The sequence below is a fragment of the Taeniopygia guttata genome, chromosome W (assembly GCF_048771995.1).
Source record: "Taeniopygia guttata chromosome W, bTaeGut7.mat, whole genome shotgun sequence".
Classification (NCBI taxonomy): domain Eukaryota; kingdom Metazoa; phylum Chordata; class Aves; order Passeriformes; family Estrildidae; genus Taeniopygia; species Taeniopygia guttata.
Window position 1 is genome coordinate 12,007,100 of NC_133064.1, and position 7,554 is coordinate 12,014,653.

A 7,554-nucleotide genomic window follows, 5' to 3' on the forward strand; every position below is an offset into this window, starting at 1 on the left:
ACTGTTGTTTTTCCCCTCTTGGCAGGGCATCCTTGAAAGGAAAAATCCTAAAAGCAGTCTGTCCATCCATGCATTGGTGGTGAGAGCACTGTGCATGGAAAGGAGAGGGTCACCACTGGCAAACTTTTTTTCTCCAGGCAGTGCCATGTGGTGACATGGAAGCACAGGATGTGGCAGCTGTGTTTCTTCGGGGGTCTGTGGCACAGGAGAGACTCCTCTCTCCCTCAATGGATTGAGAATCAATTGTCTGGAGGGTGGAAACCTGATTTGGGTCCAGGTTGTGTCTCACTGTGGTTTGTTGGAGTTGGGTGGTGGGAGGAGGAATGCTTTGGAAGGTTTTCATTTTGATTTTTGTGTGTGTTTTTTTTCTTTCTTTTTTCCTTCTATAGTAGTATAGTAGTAGTAGCTTAATAAAGTTTTTTCTTGTTCTTGAGCTTGGGCCTGCTTTGCTCTGTTCTTGATTGCATTTCACAGCACGCAATTGAGAGATTGCATTTTCATGGGGACACTGGCATTGTGCCAGTGTCAAACCATGACAACCTCGAACGTGACCAGACACGTTTTTCAAAGGCCAGTGTGCTGGCAAATCCTCTGCTGGGATTACTGTGAAGTCCGTGCCTGTGTCTACGAGCATCTCAATGCGTTTTGACTCCCCACCCCCTCTGACATCACCCCAGATTTTGGGTTTGTCCTTCCAAATAGCTTGGACTCGGGCGACTGTGGGCCCTTGTCTTTCGGTGTCTTCAGGCAGACTCGGCACTGGGATAGCTTGTGCTATGATTTGTCCTTTGGGAAGAAACAGGGGTGGGTGGAAACAGTGCATCCAGAGAACAAATTGCTCAGGATCTGATGTTATCATTACTGGAGCAATTTTGATCTTTTGTGGTGTGTGTTTGGTGTCCCCAATTACGATGTACTTACAGCTAATTTGGTGCCAAGTGCCCTACTGTTGTGGGTTCACGGAGACAAAATGCCAGTCAGTGTCTTTCAGGTGGAGTGGTTCTGTCAGCTGCAACCTGAAAGGCTCATTGATAGAAGTTATGGTTAGAATTGGTTCACCTAAGTCATAGCAAAGGTTATTTGGTGTCACGCCCGGTGGTCGACTGTGGGAATCCAGGGCTTCCCTCTGGCTGCCCTGGCAGGTCTGGGACCCTGGCAGGGGTCAGGAACCCCCCTGGACAGAGCCCCAAGAGACACTGTCTCTGATCTCTGTCTATGGAGAGGAGTTTTCAATCTTACAGGATGAATTACAAGCTCTGAGTGTTTGATAGGAGTAATAATTAAGTGTGACACGGGTGCAAAAGTAAAATTTTAGGTTTCTAGATTAGGGGTTCAGAGGGGACAAGATGGAGGAAATTGGGTGTGTCTTGTCCTTTTCCTCCTTCTTCATGCCCTCCATGTTTCACTGTAGTGTTGGTATTTTTCTATTGGTTTAGGCTGGGGACACGCTGTTCAACGTAGATGATAGGTATTGGCACATTATTGTAAATATAGCACACGTAGTTTCTAGTATATAATGTTTGTAACATCCCACTGGGGGAAGAGCCCCACACGCTGCCCTGCAGGACAGACCTGTGGCAGGGCAGCAGAACATGTTATAGATAAGCAAGAATAAACAACCTTGAAAACAGCACAGACGAATTATGGCTTCTTCTTTGTCAACGGGGCAGAAAGACAGAGACTTTCTACAATCTCGGAATCATCAATACCCACAGATTCCGAGAGTCGACCAGCAGAAGTGGTCTTTGAAGCATCTGCTTCACTTAAAGAAATTGGGATGTTGCCGCGTGCTTGGTCTTTTTCTCTTCTCTCATTCCCCTGGCCTGCTCTTTTTCTGTCTGCGCGCCTGTCAGACTGGTGCTCCCCATTTTGTTTTTTTGTTGTTGATGACAACCTACTGTGAGCCCTTGTAGTTCTCCCCTGCTATTTTAAAATTAATCAAATTGCTTTTTCAGGGGACACTGGATAACCCAGTGCCCAAGGTTCTTACAAAGCAGGCATGGCTTTTTGGGGTCAACCATTGCTGGTCTTCGCTGCTGCCCAGTGTGCCGCTGTGCTGATGGAATGGGTGCTGGGCTGGCAATGGCAACTCTCTATGGTGGTCATGGCAGCAGCCTTGGTGTGGTGTCCTGAGCAACACTCATCAGAGGCACTTTCCTGTTACAAAATAGAAGCATATCTTTTAGTGTAGGGAAGGGGTTCTAAAGGTAAGCTTAAAATTGCAGCTCGACACTGTTCATTTGCGTTTGCAAATGCTATTTCCTCTAAAACCTCTACCCTTGCTTTCACTTTCTTAACATGGATTTCAATAGCTCTAGTGAGCCTTTCCACAAATTTAAAAAAAATTCTTAATGTCACCTGGAATCTCCTGGGATGATGCGTGGTTGGGTCTGAATGGCTTTTGATTTGTTGTCTTTGTGCAGGGCCTGACCGCGCTCCACTGGAAGTTTCCTGAGAGCTGCTGGTAGTGCTGCTGACTCTGGGGTTTTTGGTGGGTGTTGTGGGTGTTGCGGGAGTTTCGGGTAGGTGACTTATCCAGGGGGAGGGTGCAGGCAGCATGTCGTGGATTGTGTAATCGGCGGAGCAGACCCTGCACTTGCCTCGTCCGGGGGCGGAGTTGAAAGATAGGCAAGCCCTGCAGACCCCACAGGCCCAGAGAGGGTTGGTGGGCGCGGCGCGATTTCCATGTTTCCTGTCCCAGGAAGGGGGGCTGAAGGCAGAGCGGCCCCCCCCAGGGCCAGCATTTAGCAGGGGAGACAGGGTAGGCAAGCCAGCACTAGGACCCAAAGAGAGCCAAGGGTAGGGCTGAAAGACCGGTCGTTCTGAGAGAGGAGCAAAGCTATAAGATCCGAATGCACTCAGCAGGAGAAGGTTGCAATGAAAATGAGCTCTTTAAATTTGTTTTTTCCACCGCTTTGGTTATAGAATGAAAAAGAGGTAAAAACTGAGTAACAGAAAAATCTTGATTTGTTTGGAAAGTATATATTTGTGACCTTACTGTGTCCTAAAAAGAATCTAGAGAGATAGTGTGTGTGTTAATGTCTGGAAACTGGGAAATAATCAATTTCATAAATTTTTTCAAGTTAGTTTTTGAGACATTTCCTTTAGAGAAAGAAAAGCTGTTAGAGGATAGAATTTCTAGAATTTGTAAATATAAGTCTCTCTCATTCTGGGATAGTTTTAATTTACTAGTTTTCGGTCCCATTCTGGTGTTGTTCCCTTTCCCGTCCCAGCAGTAAAAAGTGAAAAACAAAAAAAGAAAAAAAGACCCAAAAAGACCCAAAGCAAAAGTATGCAAAAAAGGGCTGTCTTAAAACTTACACTTCTTCAGCCAAAATGAGGGTCAAATAAAAGCTGCTGGCAGGTGGTCTGCCATTGTCCGACTCCTCAGGACCCGGTCCCAGATGTTGATGTGGAGGGTCGTCAGATGCCTCTTCAGATAGCTTCTTCTATAACTGAGAACTTATCTTCAGGAGGTCGTAGTAAACCAAGGCAGTAACAATTCAAAAAGAATGCTGCTCTCTGCTGAGCTAGGGTGCAAGCACGCAGTTTGGTGTGCCACATATTACGGTTTGGGTTCTTGGGGTCTGTCTGACCCCAGCTGCTGTAGGTGTCTCAGATAGCCAAGTCCCACTAAGCACAACCTGTCTAGGTGCCCTAGGCAGGCTTCTAGCCACAGGAAACCTTAGCAAGCAGCTTAGCTCTTTAAGTGAGATCAGCTCTTTGGTGAATTCAGCTCTTTAGTGATTTCAGCTCTTTGCTTGCTAAAGGCTTCGGCAGACTCAGGGATAAGAGAGGAGAAGAGCTGTATGAGGTTCCGCAGATGTGTCTTTATTGGCAGCCTCTGCAAAGGGTGTCAGGGACAGCTCTTCTGCCGAACTGGGCTGAGGCCGGGGTTTATATAGGGTATGTGGGTTTTGGGAAACAGTCCAATAGTAAGAGTCAAGGTGAATATGACCTATGGGCTTACACAGAGAGATAAAGAGTGTATGAGGCAGAAGAGGGGTATTTTGGTCAAGTCATCATGACTAGGTGTTTCTTATCTTAGGCAACAGACCACCAGGGAGGCCTTACAGGCCCTGTAGCTGCTACAAGGACGCGTGGTATAACAACACTTGACCTCCAATCAAGATGTAAGAAAGCAATCTCCACCAATGGATGGCAGAGTAGGAGTTGACTGACAAAACTTTGGAAGGCGCTAAGGGTATAAAAGGCAGAGCATCCATTTTGTAGGGGAGCATGTGACTGATAGTCATGGGGACTCCCAGTGCTGTAATTTTTCCTTATTTAGTGCTTTTGTTTTATTTTTTTTGTTAAGGTTTAATATACCTTTAAAATGTTAAAAGTGAGCAACCATTTCTCACAAGAGGAGGACCTGGTGGAGAGAGGGGGGCCCTGTTTCCAGGCTGGAGCAGCCTGTCCTTGGAGGACTGCACACTGTGTAGAGAGAGAGATCCATGCTGCATCAGTTTTGGGAGGATTGCGTGCCTGTGGGGGGAATTCATGCTGCAGCAGGTGTGGTACGGCTGCTGCTCATGAGAGTGGACCCACACCAGAGAAGTTCACGGAGAACTGTCACCCGTAGGAGGGACTCCACAGCCTCACAAGGGAAGGACTTCTCTCCCAGAGCAGCATAAGAAAATCTTGCTGATGAACTGACCAAAATCTCCACGCCCTGTCTCCATGTGCTGTCGGTGGGAAGGAGGGAGGCGCTGGGGGAAGGAGGGAAGGGCTGGGGGGGAATAGTGTTTTAAGGGCTTATTTTAGTTCTCATTATCCTCCTCTGATCCTGTTAGTAATAAATTCTCTGGGCCTGGGAGAACTAAAGCTGGGGAATTAATCAACCTTTCTTTTAATTTTCTTAAATCACTCTGCTTTCCTTTTGGTGTCCATACAACAATATTGGGACTATTCTGGGTTAAAAAGCCATACAACGGTCTGTCCAGAACAGAAAAGTCAACTCAGGTCCTCCAATATCCTATTAATCTTAAGTTTATGTCCGGAGAGATGAAGAAAAAGCTAAACTAAGAGCAAAAATTATTGCACCCACCATGCAAGAAAAAAATTTCCAGAGAAATCTAAAACCCCCAGGCACTACTCCTAGATATGATGGTTGTAGAGACAGGGGAAAGGAAAAGAACAGAACCACAATGCAAGCCAAATCTCAGAAGCATTCCAGGAATGTCTGCTTTTACTATAAGAGCGAAGGACAGTATAGGAGAGATTGTCCTAAGAGGGTAAAAGATCTGAAAATTTTCAAAGAGATGAGCACAGAGGAAGAATAGCGATGTCAGAGGCTCTATTTTTAGGGGGAAAATACCATCTGGAGCCTGTGATAACTTTAAAAGTGAGTCCCCAAGAAGAAAAATTGGAATTTGTGTTAGACACGGGGGCATAAAGAACCTCTCTGTTAAATATTCCAAAAGGTTATAATGTGAACAAAGATACTGTAAAAGTAACAGGAGCAAAAGGAAAGAGTTTCACAGTTCCTGTCATTAAAAATGTGGTAATTGAGGGAGAAACTAGATTTTGGATGGGGGATGTCTTATTGGTCCCAGGTGCAGGTAGCAACTTATTTACAAGTGAAACTAGGAATAGGGGTTATCCCAGAAGATGGGAAGATGACAGCTAAAGTTTTAAAATTAGGCCAGGAGGATGAAAAGAGAATTAGCAATGAAGTTTGGGCTGGGGAAGAATATAAGGGAGGATTAAATATTGACCCCATAAGGGTTACAATTGAGAGAGAAGATTGTCCTATACATGTACCTCACTATCCAATCTTATTAGAAGGACGGGGAGGTTTGAAGCCAGTAACAGAAGGACTAATAAAGGATGGGACATTGGAACCTTGTATGTCTCCTCATAATTCCCCTATTCTCCCAGTAAAGAAGTCCGATGGGAACTATAGATGGACACAAGATTTACAGGAGGTTAACAAAAGAACTCCGACTCATTACCCAGTGGTACTAAATCCTTATACTCTTCTGCCACAGTGTCCACCAAGAGACTTCTTGGTGCTTCCCTCCTAGCTCTGATACAGCAGCTGCAGGGGACACCCTTCCGTGCTCAGGAGTGCGGAAGAGTGGCTAAGGGTTATGAGCCCTTTCCTCGGAAGGCACTGATGGCAATGGTGAGGGAACTGGGAGGAGACAATCCAGGTTGTATAAATCCAAGGTTTATTGGCAGCTCCGGGGAGCTCCTGGCCTCAGGGGATACAATGCTGGAAAGCCCCCGAAGAGACTGGAGCAGCCCCTTTTCTTAGGGGATAGAAACAAGGGAGGGGTTTCGCTATCCACCAACGGGGTGATAGAGGAGAGTGGGACATGAAGTAATTGACAGGCAGGACAACAATATTATCAGGGTGAATGTTATGGTGAGTGTGAAAAATGAGGTTCACTCGCTTGGTAAAATTTAAAAGTTTAATAAAGGACAATAGGAGACGAAAATAAAGCAAAGTTTAATGGCTGGGTGCTTGGCATTCAGCCAGGAGCACACCTGCTATTTCAGAGACACCCTTTACATACCTTTTCTATTGCATCAGCCTATTGCATATTCATAAACAATTATGCATATTTAAACTTTTTCCCAAAATAGTTTACATGTTCCAAGAACTGTTTAGCATGGCTCCTGCTCAGATCCACATTTTTGGAGCATGCATATTTCTTGGCTGTGGTTTTAGTCCGTTCTTATTATCACGTTCAGCTTGGACTTTGGTCCATACTTTCTAGAGATGGTAGGTGTTGATAGTAGCAGGGGTCTTCAACATACATTCATTGGATGTTATCTCAACCAAGCAGACAGTTCAACTACCACAAACATAACTATATCAGCTATTTCACTACTATATTGTCATGGTTTGACACTAACACAATGCCAGCACCCCGAGGAAAATGCAACTTCCCAAATGAATGCTGTGAGATGCGATCAGAAACAGAGCAGAGCAGGCCCAAGTTTAATAACAATGGAAAAACTTTATTAAACTACTACTACTATAAAAGGAAAAAGAAAGAAAAACACAAACTAAATCCAAAATTAAAACCTTCCAAAACATTCCTCCTCCCCCCCCAATTCCAACAAACCACAGTGAGACACAACTTGGACCCCCAATCAGGTTCCCACCCTTCATATAATCAATACTCAGTCCATCAAGGGAGAGAAAAATCTCTTCTGTGCCATAGACCCCCCAAGAAACACAATTGACATCTCTTGTGTTTCCATGTCACACATGGCACCGCCTGGAGAAAATCTGCCAGTGTGACACTCTGCTCTCCATGTCACAGTACTCTCACCACCCTGCATGGACAGACTGCTCATAGGGGTCCTTTAAGGATGCTTTGCCAAGGACCAAAGAAAAAACAACAGTTCAGTTTCTCATTTTTGGCACCACAGTCCTCCTCCATTTTTTTCCTCCCGTGGGGCCGAGGGTCACAAGAACAGAGATCATCTTCTTTCTGAAGACAGAGCACATCACCACACCCTCCTCAACTCTTCTCTGTTCACTCCACTCCTGTGTTGGTAGTTGCTGAAGCAGGTCTCTTGGCTCACCAAGCATCC